Here is a 15,000-nt window from a genome sequence, read left to right on the forward strand (position 1 = left end):
CAAGCTCTATATCAGGAAAATGGAAAGGAAGAGGGGAAAGAGGGAACAGAGGAGAGCAGAAGAGGGGAGGGGATGGGAAGGGAGGTGAGGGAGGTGAGGGAGGGGTCAGGCCTTCCTCCCCTTATCTCCTCGTGTCAATTTCCCCTCAAGGGCGGCGTCTGGTCCCCTCAGGTTGTGCGTCAAGGCAGCGCAAGGATAAGAATACCCATTTATACAGAGAGAGAGAGAGAGAGAGAGAGAGAGAGAGAGAGAGAGAGAGAGAGAGAGAGAGAGAGAGAGAGAGAGAGAGAGAGAGATGGGGGGGGTGGAAGGTGCAAAGGGGGAATACTAAGAATAAATGTGAAGTGAGGTAAAGTTGTGAATCAGAGAGAGAGAGAGAGAGAGAGAGAGAGAGAGAGAGAGAGAGAGAGAGAGAGAGAGAGATAAGGTTTAATAATTTTCCCTTACCTCACATTTACTTTTGGCATTTCCTCTCTCTCTCTCTCTCTCTCTCTCTCTCTCTCTCTCTCTCTCTCTCTCTCTCTCTCTCTCTCTCTCACTTTTGTCCAATTTATCAGCTGTATCTTTACGCAATAGTTTTATTTCCTCTTGTTTCGTATTTCCTTTTAGTCTCTCTCTCTCTCTCTCTCTCTCTCTCTCTCTCTCTCTCTCTCTCTCTCTCTCTCTCTCTCTCTCTCTCTCTCTCTCTCTCTCTCTCTCTCTCTCTCTCTCTCTCTCTCTCTCTCTCTCTCTCTCTCTCTCTCTCTCTCTCTCTCATACCCCTGTTTTTTCCTCCTCCTCTTCCTGTCCCTCTGTCACCTCCCCTACCACCGTTCTTCTTAACCTATCTCTTCCCTCCCTCCTCTCCCACCCCCCTCCTCTCCCTTCGCTCCCTCCTCTCCCTCCCCTCCCTCTTATCCCATTACTGGCCGTGGCGTGCCGTGGGTTGCCTCTTCCATTGGAGAATTTCGTTTTTATACACAGACAGAAGGGAGAGGGAGAGGGAGAGGGAGAGGGAGAGGGAGAGAAGGAGATACAGGAGAGGGAAGGAGGGAAGGAGAGATAGAGTGAGGATGGTAGGAAGTGGATGGCTGGAGAGAGAGAGAGAGAGAGAGAGAGAGAGAGAGAGAGAGAGAGAGAGAGAGAGAGAGAGAGAGAGAGAGAGAGAGAGACAGAATACAAAGACGTACAAAAAAGAGAAACAAACAGGAAAAGCAAACAGAAATAGAAACAAAAGAAAACACAAAGAAAAAAACAAAAAAAAAAAACAGATAAAAAAAGCACTACATGAACACAAACACACAAAAAAATAAACAAACACGAAGTACAAAGGAATAAAAAAGAGAAAGAAGAAAAACGAAAAATAAAGAGACATGGCTGGCAGACTGACTCTCTCTCTTTCTCTCTCTCTGTTCCCCTCCCTCCCTCCCTCTCTCCCTCTCCCACTCTTTCTCTCTCTGCTTCCCTCCCTCCCTCTCTCCCTCAGCAGTGTAACATAAAAGACAGTATTTCCCTCCCAACAAGGCAGCAGTACAAGGATCCTGGCTTCTGAGGATCGCCAGGAGTGTGCTCAGGACTCCTAGACGCGCCAGGAAGTCACACACCTCCTCAGCCTTGCCTTGGTACTGAATGACGAAAGGAGAGAAGGGAAGAGGAAAAAAATGGTATAGATAATGTCTGATTTGCGTCATGTTAATGCAATCTCAGCTAAATGTAGGTAAGATGGTGTTTGTGTTAAGAAAAATAAATAAAAATAAGGAAAATTGAGGTTAATTTGTTTGCAATGTTGTGTAAGTATACGTTAGACTTAATAGATGCTTACTCCTATTCCTACTACTACTACTACTACTACTACTACTACTAGACAAAAAAAGACTAAAACAACTTGTAAACTTCTAAGCCACAAGACAAGGTGCGGCGGCGGTGAGGTGAAGGAGAGAGGAAGAATAGAGACAGAGTAAGAAAACAGAAAGACAGTGAGACAGAGAGGGAGAGAGAAGGGGAGAGGATGTAAGAATAAATAAAAAAAGAACAAAAAAATAAAAAAGACACGTACCTAAACTCACCAAAACACATTCCAACGTAGACTCGAGGTGATGGGTGGTGGTGGTGGTGGTGGTGGTCGGAGTAGGAGGAGGAAGGGGGAGGGAGGCTGAAGGGGCACGTGGAGGCCTACCCAGTACCATACATCTTGCCAACGAGGGGGGCGGGGCGCAGGAGGCACTGTAGTCTGGCACTCCTGCGGTGGGCTGAGGGAGGGAAGGAGGGAGGGAGGGAAGGAGGGAGAAATGGAAGGTTGAGTGGGGTGCGTGTGAAGGAGAGGCTGATGGATGGGGCGTGATAGTGGCCAGGGAAGGAAAAGCGAAGCGAAGCAACGGTGGGGAGAGAAAAAGGGAGAAGAGAGGGAAGAGGGAGGGCGAAATAGCGGAGGAACGGAAGAAATGGGTGAGAAATGGAGAGAGAAAGACTAAAAGGAAAGATGTATAAGAAAGATTGAAGGAAAAGCGAGGCGAAAGTAACTGTGGGGAGAGAAACAGCACAGGAACGGAAGAAAGAATGAGAAATGGAAGGAAAGAGAAAGAATGAAAGGTATATAAGAGAAATGGAATAAGAACTACAGGTAACTTAAAGGAAGGAAGAGAAGAAAAGAGAGGAAAGGATAAACTGGTACAATAAATAACCGAAAAAGGAGGAAAGAAAGAAAGAAAAGAAAGAGAGGTAAAGAATGATGGAAAGGGAGATTATTCAAAAGAAGAAAGACACAGGAAGAAAAAAAGACACGAAAAGACAAATGACTAAAAGAAAAGAAAGAATTTTTGAACAAGGTAAAGTGTGTGTTAGATTTGCCAATAAAATATAAACAAATAAAAAAACACTTTGAATAATAAGTCAATATGAAACAAGAGTGAAAAAAAGAAGTTAAAAGGAAAGAAGATCAAAGGAAATGAAAGGTTTAATCTGAACTGGGGAGTTTCGTCGTCACCACCACCACCACCACCACCACCACCAACCTAACACTTTCACTACCACCACCACCACCACAACACCACCACCACCACTACTAGTACTACAAAAAATGCAAATAAACAAACAAAAAACACATAATTCATTCAATAATCAATGAAAAAAATGAAAAAAAGACCTTTCACCCTATCCCTCTTCCTCTCTCTCCATGTCATTTACTCTCCCTCTCCCTCTCCCTCTCCCTAGGCTGTCTGGATTCTCGTCACCTTTAGTCCATCAGCTTCTCTTCCCGCATCTTAATATTCTCCCCGCCAGAACTCTTTCTTTCACCCCTGAGAGAGAGAGAGAGAGAGAGAGAGAGAGAGAGAGAGAGAGAGAGAGAGAGAGAGAGAGAGAGAGAGAGAGATTACAGGGGCAGCCAGGCCAGATAGAAAGGCAGATAGGAGAAATTTATTTATAGAATCACACACACACACACGCGCACACACACACACACACGTACGGACGCACACACGTACACATACACACACACGTACGGACGCACACACGCACGCAGCAACATTCGCGTATCAATTGAGGGAATAAAACGTGTGTAAAATATATAACGTCAACTCTAACAATTCCCACGCTTCTCCTTGGTTCTTTAAAATTGTATCACGAAAAAAATATATATGCAGATAAATAAATAAATGAAGCAGAGGTAGATCAAACATACATACGCACACACTATTATTTCTGCTGCTACTGTTGCTACTACTACTACTACTACTACTCATACTACTGCTACTACTACTACTACTACTACTATTATTGCTACAATGACGCTGAAAACAAGATAACAGAAATTCAATAATCAAATCAATGAAAAAAACTATTACTACTACTACTACTACTACTACTAACAGAAATTCAATAATCAAATCAATGAAAAAAACTATTATTACTACTACTACTACTACTACTACTACTACTACTACTACCGCACCTGCTACAAAACTAAAAAAAGAAAGAAAGAAACTACCACTACAGAGGCAGACATATTGCATTCCTGGCTCACAAAATAAAATAAAAATGTCAGTTTGGGAGTTGTATACAAAAAAAAAGAAAAGGAAAAAGTGAGGGATACAAATAAATAAAGAGAAAACGCTAAATATTTTGAAAACGATTCCTGTCTCTCTCTCTCTCTCTCTCTCTCTCTCTCTCTCTCTCTCTCTCTCTCTCTCTCTCTCTCTCTCTCTCTCTCTCTCTCTCTGGAAAGGAACTATTGATGGAACAGGGAAAATTTTTATCTGGCGTTTTGAATGGAGGTAAAAAATTGATATCCTACACGTATTACACGAGACGGGACACACACACACACACACACACACACACACACACGGATGAGATGAGGGCGGATGAAGGGCAGACATGATGACAAATAGATGTAAATAAACAGATAATAATAATAATAATAATAATAATAATAATAATAAAAATAATAACAACAAATAAATACATAAGTAAATAAATAAATAGATAGGTAGATAGGTTGTGAGTGAGCAAATACTTAAGAAATTAGTTAGCTACATAGATGAATAATAAATAAGAGGTGGAAAGACTTATAGAAGAAATAGAATGACAGATAGATAGATAAATAGATAGATAGATAGATAGGTAGATAGACTGGTAGGTAGGCAAACAGACAGGTCGCTGGTAGGGAGGTAGGCAGGTAGATGACAGGATTAATAAAAGGAAAGACAGGCAGACAGATTGATGACCAGAGAGAGAGAGAGAGAGAGAGAGAGAGAGAGAGAGAGAGAGAGAGAGAGAGAGAGAGAGAGAGACTGCATTACGTAACAATGAAACAAACGAACGGATAAACAAAGCGAGAAAGTCATAGATGAGAATTCAACAAGCAAAGTTAATGAAAAGCAAATAAACAAACACACACACAAACACAAACAGGAGGAGACAAACACACACGATAAAACAAACTCAGGAAAAAATAACAAAGAAAAAACAGGACAAACAAACACAACACAATATTCATCTAAGTAAATAAGCAAAGAAAAACATCACGCAAGTCACAAACGAATGCACGCACACACACACACACACACACACACACACACACACACACACACACACACATAAAGAAAGCGATAAGGAAATCAAGGAAGCTGAAAGAAGGAAAACAAGAAGAAGAACAAGAAAAAAGAACAAGACCAAGAAAAACAAGGAAAAAAGAACAAAAACAACAAGAACAAGAGGCAGAAGAAGACAACAACGAAGAACAAGATGAAACATAGACAAGAAAAGAAAAAGGAGAAAGAGAAGACGAGGATGAAGAGTAAGAGAGAGAGAGAGAGAGAGAGAGAGAGAGAGAGAGAGAGAGAGAGAGAGAGAGAGAGAAACATTTACATTTTTCTCATCATTATTTCAGATTTATGTGGCCCCGGAGGGAGAGAAGTGGAGGGGTGGAGAGAAGAATTTGAGAGATATCTTACTGGTACTGCCTCATAATTTCTCCTCCTGTGGACATCTCTCTCTCTCTCTCTCTCTCTCTCTCTCTCTCTCTCTCTCTCTCTCTCTCTCTCTCTCTCTCTCTCTCGCTTCTGTTCCTGATTAATCTTCTTCCTCTTCTTCTCTTTCTCCTTCTTCTCTTCTTGTTCGTGTTCAATTTTCTTATTTATTCTTCTTTGCAGTTGTTGTTCTTGTTATCCCTTGTTATTCCTTGTCTTTATCTTCTTTGCTTGTTCTTGTTCTTCCTGGTTTTCTTATTCTCTCTCTCTCTCTCTCTCTCTCTCTCTCTCTCTCTCTCTCTCTCTCTCTCTCTCTCTCTCTCTCTCTCTCTCTCTCTCTCTCTCTCTCTCTCTCTCTCTCTCTCTCTCTCTCTCTCTCTCTCTCTCTCTCTCTCTCTCTCTCTCTCTCTCTCTCTCTCTCTCTCTCTCTCTCTCTCTCTCTCTCTCTATGATTTAAAACTCTTGAGATGAGGCCGGTCAGTCCCTGAGAGAAGAGAAAGAGAGAGATAGAGGGGAGAGGGGAGAGAGAGGGAGAGGAGAGAGGGAGAGGTAGATGCAGGCAGGAAAGAGGACATGAGGGAGAAGGGGAAAGTGAGGTGTAAATTGAAAGAGGGAATAGAATAGGGGAAAGATAAGGAAGAGAAGGGGAAAAGATGATGGGGAGGTGAGAGAGAGAGAGAGAGAGAGAGAGAGAGAGAGAGAGAGAGAGAGAGAGAGAGAGAGAGAGAGAGAGAGAGAGAGAGAGAGAGAGAGAGAGAGAGAGAGAGAGAGAGAGAGAGAGAGAGAGAGAGAGAGAGAGAGAGAGATGAATATTGGAAGGAAACACAAGGGAACAGAAAGAATGTAGAGAAAGATGGAAAGAAGAAAAAAAGGAGAAGAAAATAAAGAAGCGAGGAACAGAATAGGAAGAAAAGAAGAAAGTAAGAAAGAGAAAGGAGAGAAAGTACAATGAAAGATGGAGAAATGATAGAGAAGGAAGAGTCAGGTTACCATTCACATATTACCTAGGGAGAAATGAATTGTAGGGGGGAGAGTCAAGGAGGTTTTCTGTATAGGCCTATCCTGCCCCCTCCCCCCATTAGTGGCCAGCATGGGGTACAAATAGGCCTAAAATTAAGAGTCTATGCTCATGGCTAGTGTGTGTGTGTGTGTGTGTGTGTGTGTGTGTGTGTGTGTGTGTGTGTGTGTGTGTGTGTGTGTGTAATTTTTCATAAGTTGTAATCGACACAAAAATTTATCTTCTTACTTTCTCTTCTCTTCCTCTTCTTTCTCTTCTCATCCTCTTCTTCCTTCTTCTTTTCCTTATTGTCTTCTATTTTCATATTCTCTTCTACATCCTCCTCCTCCTCCTCCTCCTCCTCGACTTAATTTTCCTTCATCTCTTTCTCTTCTCATCCACTTCTTCCTCCTCCTCTTTCATCTTCTCTTCCACATCCTCCTCCTCCTCCTCTTTTTCCTCTTTTTCCTCCTCCTCCTCCTTCCCATTCATCATCTTCACCACATCCTCCTCCTCTTCCATCTCTTCCTTAGCCTCCTCTTTCCTCTTACTCCTCTTCCACATTCTCCTCCTCTTACTCCTCCTCCTCCTCTTCTTCTTCCACATCCTTCTCCTTATCATCATTACCTCCACCACAAACACATCACCACCATCTCCACTGCCAACCACAACACCATCACCACAATTATCACCATCACCACAATGACCCAACAATTACAACTCCAAAAGACCCATTCCCCCTTTCCTTTCCCTCACCTTCCCCTCCTTCCCCATCACCCCCATTTCCAAGGTGAGAGGGAGCCAGGTGAAGGGAGAGGAGCGCATCTACGTAATTGGGGTGAGGGTAATGGGGTGATGGGAGATGGGAGGAATGGGAGGAAGAAATGGGAGGTTATATGGGGATGTCATTCATTATGCTCTCTAATTCTTTTCTTTTTCTTTTTTTTCGATTTTTTCTTATTTGTTATTATATTTATTTTTGTTTTGTTTTGTTTTTCTTATTTCTCAATCTTTATTTTTTTCTATTATATTTTCTCTTTTTTATTATTTGTATATTGATTTTCGCATTTTTCGAGGCATATTTTTCTCCTTTACCATCTTCATTTTTTTTCTCATTTTTCCTACTTCGTGTATTTTTTAAGATTTATTTTTTAATTTTCTTTTCCTCTTTCACGATATATAATTTTTCTCTTTCCCTTCATTTTTCGACTTTTTTTTCATTAACTAAATTCCTATGCATATATTTTTAGATCTATTATATTCTTTACCTTCTCTTCCTTCACTTCTACAAAATATCTTTACCATTACTACTAATATTTACTATGACAACTACATTTGCCAAACACTATAATGCTGTTTTCTCTTTTCCAATTACTTTTACTTGCATTTCTTTATATCCAATTACTGCGATGTACCCACTAGTCTCTCTCTCTCTCTTTCTTTCCCTCTTTCTCTCTCTCTCCCCCTTTCACCTCACTTATGCCTCGTTTATAAGTGTTTGGCGGCAATAAACACACCAGGAATTCATTGGGGAATCTTAATAATCCTGGAATACACTGAGGTGGAGGCTGGGATTGGCATTAACGGGGTTTTTATGTGCTATTAAAACCTGTAGAATGTCTGCCCAGACTGAACATGTGCTGTGTCAAATACGCCTCTGTCTCACGCCTCCTTTCTTTGCCTCGTATACAGAACCTCTTTGCTGTGTATGTCCCTCCATCAGAAAGACTGTTTTTAAAGGCCACAAAGATGATCTACTGGGTTCTCAAGTGTGTTTTTCTTGTTCATAGTGTAGAAATGTTGTTCGTCTGTCACTGGAATCATGAAAACGTATCTAGAAAGGTGTGTGACTTCAATTGTTAGAGTGTTTTGAGTGTAGGGAAGGTGAAGCCACGAGTGTTTCAGAATGTGGTGCTACTTTCTCTCTCTCTCTCTCTCTCTCTCTCTCTATCTGGTTGTAAATGTGTTTCTCTCTCTCTCTCTCTCTCTCTCTCTCTCTCTCTCTCTCTCTCTCTGGTTGTAAATGTGTTTTTTCTGTTATTTTTTCTAGGCTGTTGTTATTTTCACCGTCTTTCCTTCGTTATTTAAATGTTCATGACTTATTCTTTTCTTTACCTGTTTATTCATTTACGTTCTTTATTATGTATCTTATTTTCGTCCCTTCTTTTAAATTGTTATGGTTCCTTTGTTATTAACGGCGCGGGTTACACACACACACACACACACACACACACACACACACACACACACATTAATTAATTAGAGGTGTAAGCTGAGAGAAGTTGGGATAAGTTGCGAGTAATTGCCATATTTTTTACTCTCTCTCTCTCTCTCTCTCTCTCTCTCTCTCTCTCTCTCTCTCTCTCTCTCTCTCTCTCTCTCTCTCGTACCCTTGATATAGAAAATTGTTGGAGGAGGAGGAGGAGGAGGAGAAGAAAGAAGAAGAGGAGTGGACACAGAAGTTCAAGCGAATAAGGGAAGAAGAGAAAGACAAAGAAAGCGATGAGAACGAAAAAGACAAAAGAGGAAAATAAGATAGAGATTACAAAGAGGAGAATGAAAGAGAAATCAGAGAGATGAAGGAGGGAGAGATAAATGAAGAAGGAAAACAAGTAAGAGACGAAGGAAGGAGAGATAGAAGAAACAGAGAGGGAGAAAGAGACGAAGATGTGTCAGGGAGAGAGGGAGATAGTGAGGGAGGAAAAGAGGAAGGAGGCAGGGAGGGAGGGGAGAAGAGAGGTAAGAGAGAGAGAGAGAGAGAGAGAGAGAGAGAGAGAGAGAGAGAGAGAGAGAGAGAGAGAGAGAGAGAGAGAGAGAGATGTACACAAACATTCACACAATTCATAGATAAGACCATACACACACACACACACACACACACACACACACACACACACACACAGGTATACAGACATACCATCGCTGGAAGTATGTGGACGACTGCACCGTGGGCGTCCCAGTTTCCAACAAGAACCCGGACTACTCGCCACTGCAAGCAATTCTGGAGCGACTGCAGACGTGGACAGAGGAGAGCAGGATGACCATCAACCACAGCAAAACTGTGGTGATGCATTTCTGTACCTCCTCTGTACCAGTGCCCCCTCCCCGGCTCACAGTGGGCCCTCACCCCCTCCAGGTGGTCCAATGTGCCAAGCTTCTCGGAGTCACGGTGGACGACCAGCTGACCTGGAAGCAGCATGTCGCCAGCACCGTGAGATCAGCTACCTACAGGCTGTACATGCTGCGCAGACTCAGGTCGCTGGGGACGCCGACAGATGAGTTAAGGGGGGTGTACCTCACCTTCATCCTCCCCAAACTCATGTACGCCTCCCCAGCGTGGTCCTCCTCCCTCACACACACTCAACAGCTACAGCTAGAGAGTGTGCAGAAAAGGGCGTGCAGGGTCATCCTTGGCCCTGCATACACCACCTATGAAGAAGCCCTGACCACCCTGAGTCTGTCCAGAATATCCACCAGGCACCGAGAGGCTCTGGAGAAGTTTGGGAAGGGACTACTGCATCATCCGCGTCTCAGAGACATGCTGCCGCCCGACGCGCCTCGCCCTGTCCGTGCCACCAGACACCACAACAAAATAACGCCCCTGAAGGCGCCGCGCACGGACCGGTACAGACTCAGTGCGATTCCCACCATGGTGCGAGCCATCAATCAATAGTATTTCCCTCCTAGATTAGTCTTACCGTTAGGATTAATGTTAAGTTTTTCCCCATCCCCTATGTACATTTTCAGTTTGTCAACTGCCTAAATAATAAACCGTTTATTATTATTATTATTATTACACACCTGAGTGGCGTCACACCTGAGGACAGCAAGGTGAAGCAAGGACCAGCATACAAATGAATCATTAATTATATAAACAAGTTGAGCAGGGCTGGCGTGCATGCTTCTCCTCTCTCTCTCTCTCTCTCTCTCTCTCTCTCTCTCTCTCTCTCTCTCTCTCTCTCTCTCTCTCTCTCTCTCTCTCTCGTTGTCTCCGTCCTGCCTCTCTCTCTCTCTCTCTCTCTCTCTCTCCCTCCCTCTCTCATTCACTCATTACCTCCTTGCCTTGAACTTCCCTCTCTCTCTTTTCTCATTCTCTTACTTCCTTCTTCTTTTTGTCTTTTGTTCTTTCTTTCTTTACTTCTTTTTCTCCTCCTCCTATTTTCATTATTCATTCAATCCCGTTCTATTCCTTTGTCTCCTCTCTCTCTCTCTCTCTCTCTCTCTCTCTCTCTCTCTCTCTCTCTCTCTCTCTCTCTCTCTCTCTCTCTCTCTCTCCATCAAACAGTAGCTTAAATTCCTCCACTCTAACACTCCTATTACTTTAGATGAAGGTAGATATACACTATGTATGAGACACTACCCTCTCTCTCTCTCTCTCTCTCTCTCTCTCTCTCTCTCTCTCTCTCTCTCTCTCTCTCTCTCTCTCCCCTACACACGCACAATAAAACCCGTTACACTAATACAATGCTACACCAGAATGTGTGAAACCTGTTTACACTCGCAAATAATATTCAAGAAGCGGTAACTATTTTCTTCCTCCTCCTCCTCCTCCTCCTCCTCCTCCTCCTCCTCCACTTCCTCTTCTTCCTCCCCCTCCTCCTCCTCCTCCTGCTCCTGGAAACAGACTAGATCTATAAACTCCAGGGACAGGAATACGTGCGGAAGGAAACTCCAAGCCCGCAAGGAGGAGGAGTCTGGCACTTATAGTTTCGCGATTCACTTTTGTTTGGGTTCACGAGAGCAAGGGTTCGTGTAATGGCGGTCGTTTCTCGCGTCTCCACGGCTGTTCCTGTATTCGTGCCTCAGGTTCCCGCGGCATAAACGGACGCTGTTCATTAGCCGGTGCCTCGCGTTGGTGTTCCATCGGCTTTTGTCTCCAGCGGGGCAAACAATGCGCACGAAGGCGGATCCGATCTCTTATCGTCTCTCATCCGGCCGTAAATGTCCCGCGGAAACTCTCGCTTAGGATTGGATTCTCCTTAATGAAGGGATTCGCCTCCTCGTCTTGGTGCACGCCTACTCGCTTACGTACACACACACACACACACACACACACAAACGACCGTAGGCTCCTCTGAGAACAAATCGATACTTAAATTTCTATATAATTCTTTACTATTTCTTTTTTTTACAATATGCATGAAAAGTAAGAAAAAATATCCTTCTTTATCTTCTCTTCCTATTCCTCTTCCTTCTACCACACCCACACCCAGCACTATCATCATCATCATCACTATCATCACCATCAGTCACACGTGCGTCTCTAAACAGAAGGACACGAAGAATCCCAGCCATAAATAATGAAAGGTATGGAAGAGAGGGAGAGAGAAAAGCATAAAATCTCCAATTAAACCTCCATTCCTTCGTAAAATCAAGTGTATGGTGTTCTGAAGTGAATTATCGGATAAGACACAGAGGAATATTCAATTAAGTTTTTTGTTCTTTAATATTCTTACGCAGATCGAATGTTTTTTTTTTCCTTGCATCATCGTGTTATTTTTCAGTTCTATTTTATTTATTTATTTATCTATCTGTTTGTTTTTACTAGAAGAGCCGCCGTGAACAAGATAAATAAATATACTTAAAGTTTAATCTCATCCAAACACACACACACACACACACACACACACACAGGAAGCGGCAGGAGCACGACAGGTAAACAAACAGGTAAACAAACAGGTAAACAAACACCAAACACTGAACTGCACGACAAAATAAAAAAAAAAAAAAGGCAAAATAAAACAGTCTGAAAAATTAATAATAAACAAAATACGACACACGATTAAAATTTTTCACTTTTTTGTTCCTTCATAGAGTCAAACGTTCTCTCTCTCTCTCTCTCTCTCTCTCTCTCTCTCTCTCTCTCTCTCTCTCTCTCTCTCTCTCTCACGCTGTGGTTCCTTTTTTTTCTTTGTCTAATTTATTCAAAGTTTACACCTGTCCCATGAAATTACTTGAGTTAGAGGCGTCCCCTTCTTCCTCCTCCTCCTCCTCCTCCTCCTCCTCCTCTAAGGCGGTAACGGAGAGAGATAAAAAGGCGGCGCATTATTATCGGTACTAAACTAAGCAGGAGAAGGAGGAGGAGGAGGAGGAGGAGGAGGAGGAGGAGGAGGAGGAGGAGGAGGAGGGTAGACTCAAGTTTACCCTCAGCACGAAATGTCAAGGGAGGGAGGAGTGACTGAAGGATCCGTGTGCGTGGTTACATGATCCTCCTCCTCCTCCTCCTCCTCCTCCTCCTCCTCCTCGTTCTCCTCCTCCTCCTCCTAAATACTCTGCGTTCAATATTTTTTTTTATTTTGTTTTCTTTTCTTAATTTCTTTATTCAACTTTTTTCTAAATATTCGCTAAGTTAAGAATCCGAATCTAACTTCGTTAATCTATCCGAATCCGAGTTTGTTAATCTATTTTCGTGTCATCCGCAAATTTACTAACAACGCTACTAATCCCACTGCCTATGCTATTAATGTACCTTAAAAATAATAATGATTTTTGTTCTTTCTCCTTTACGGTTTTTTTTTTTTTTGTATTTTCTTATCTGTTGAATTTATTTTCTTGCTTTTTTTTTCATTACATTCCCGTTTTTTCTTTTAGTTTGTTTTTCATTCTCTCTCTCTCTCTCTCTCTCTCTCTCTCTCTCTCGCTACTCCCTTAAATTATGTATCTATCTAACTCATCCTTGCTTTCTTTCATTATTCATCACCCGCTATTCTCCCTTAGTTTATCTCCCCACCAGTCGCTTCTCTAAAACTTTCCTTCTCTCTCTCTCTCTCTCTCTCTCTCTCTCTCTCTCTCTCTCTCTCTCTCTCTCTCTGGAACATTCAATTTCATTTTGACTCGCAACTTATCTCACAAAGCAAGTTTCCATTAATATTCCCTTCATTTAACTTATCACCCGGCACTGAATTTTCTCGTGTATTCCTGTTGTGCGAACCTGTAACTTATCACTGGCGCCAGGTCTCTCCTTCACTTATTCGGGGCAAGACTAATACCTTCATACCTCGCAGTTCTTGCCCTTTGCCCAGCCTGCCAAGTATGCCCAGTTCATCATTCTCACCAGTGTCTCGCCTCCTCATCTCGCCTCACCTTGCGTCTCGTCGTGTCTCCTTCTCTGTATTCTCGTTCGTCTAATGTCTAACTTGTCATTCAGGCGCCGGCGTGGACGAGATGCATCCCCTTCTGCTCGCTTCCCACAAAGGAGTGATTGTTGATTCTCTGGTGTACGCGAGGCCTGGGTTTATTGTTGGGCTTCGCTTGTAGATATACGATAGAAACACAGCAGCACATTTCAATTCAGCGGGGCCTCTTTCTCTCTCTCTCTTTCTTTCTTTCTTTCTCAAATGCATGTAGTCATTTTCATGTTTTGCGTCACATTTCAATTCAGCGGGGCCTCTTTCTCTCTCTCTCTTTCTTTCTTTCTCAAATGCATGTAGTCATTTTCATGTTTTGCGTCCGCTTTTTTGTTCGTTTCTTCTGGGCTTTTTAGATTAGTGAGCAGCATAGCATCCTCTTAACCTGTTGATTGCATTGTTTAACCAACGCTTTTTGTAACTTTACGTGTTTTTAGATAGCTAGAGATGACACTTATCTTCCGACACTACTAATAAAGATGCTAGCTGTGTTCGTAATTGAAAATAACACGCAGATGATGAATGGCTTAGTAAGAGAACCTGCTACAAGCCACGCATGCTACACTCCCACGGAAATACACACCAACTTCAAGGTCTCTGCTAACGTGTCAAGAGTCAGGTGGCCAAGATTCTGTCAGGTGGGAGCGGCGCGCAACACTTAACGCCACGGTCACCACAGCCCGGGAACGTGTGGTTGGTCTCCTCGTCTGTCGGGCGGTGGGTGTCGCCGCGCTGACGCCTGCTGTACTGCTAGATTTTCACACGTCGTCGAGAAGTTTGAATTATCCACACGTCTTGCAGCGGCATTAGCTTCATTGTGGTTGCATGTCAGGGCGGGGCGCGGCAGGTGGCGTGGCCCTCGTGTGTAGGTATTAATGCACCTGTGAGTCGTCCTCTTGCATCAACAACGGTGCGTGTGTGTGTGTGTGTGTGTGTGTGTGTGTGTGTGTGTGTGTGTGTGTCAGGCCAAGACACACGAGGCCCAGGGAACAGAAAGACGGAGGGAGGGAGGGAGGGAGGGAGGGAAGGAGGCACACAGCAGACGTTAAAATTTTATAGAAATGAATAAGTAAATTCCAGAGAACAAGGCGGCGGTGGAAGTACTTCGCGGGCCTCGCAGATTTACAGCCTCACTTATGCTTATTTTCCTCACCTCGCCAACTTTACAGCCCGGCACAAGCAGCGTCTGGCCCGTCCATTCTCACCTAGCCAGCCAGCCAGCCAGCCACCCAGCGCCGGGTTTCTATTCCCTCCTGACTTCTTCAAGGTAAGTTCAGTAACCTTGGCAAAACAATTCCTCCGCTTTCGAGCCTCCTGCACCGCCGCCGCCACCAGGAACACGGGGAAGGAGGCAAGAACAGCGGAGAACAGCGTGTAAGTTTGATCAGCCGCGTGGGTTGCCTTCGCTCTTGTTTACGAGACACTAACG

General features: G+C 43.4%; 1 long non-coding RNA gene across 1 annotated transcript in view; it reads right to left on the minus strand.

The window, feature by feature from the left end:
- LOC135106180 (uncharacterized) overlaps nt 1-15,000 on the minus strand; it is a 52,705-nt gene that overhangs the window by 1,425 nt on the left and 36,280 nt on the right. The window contains exon 2 of the long non-coding RNA XR_010271156.1: nt 2,036-2,228. This is a non-coding gene — a long non-coding RNA (uncharacterized LOC135106180). The remainder of the gene's footprint in view (nt 1-2,035; nt 2,229-15,000) is intronic.

The sequence above is a fragment of the Scylla paramamosain genome, chromosome 13 (genome assembly GCF_035594125.1).
Source record: "Scylla paramamosain isolate STU-SP2022 chromosome 13, ASM3559412v1, whole genome shotgun sequence".
NCBI classification, from domain to species: Eukaryota; Metazoa; Arthropoda; class Malacostraca; order Decapoda; family Portunidae; genus Scylla; species Scylla paramamosain.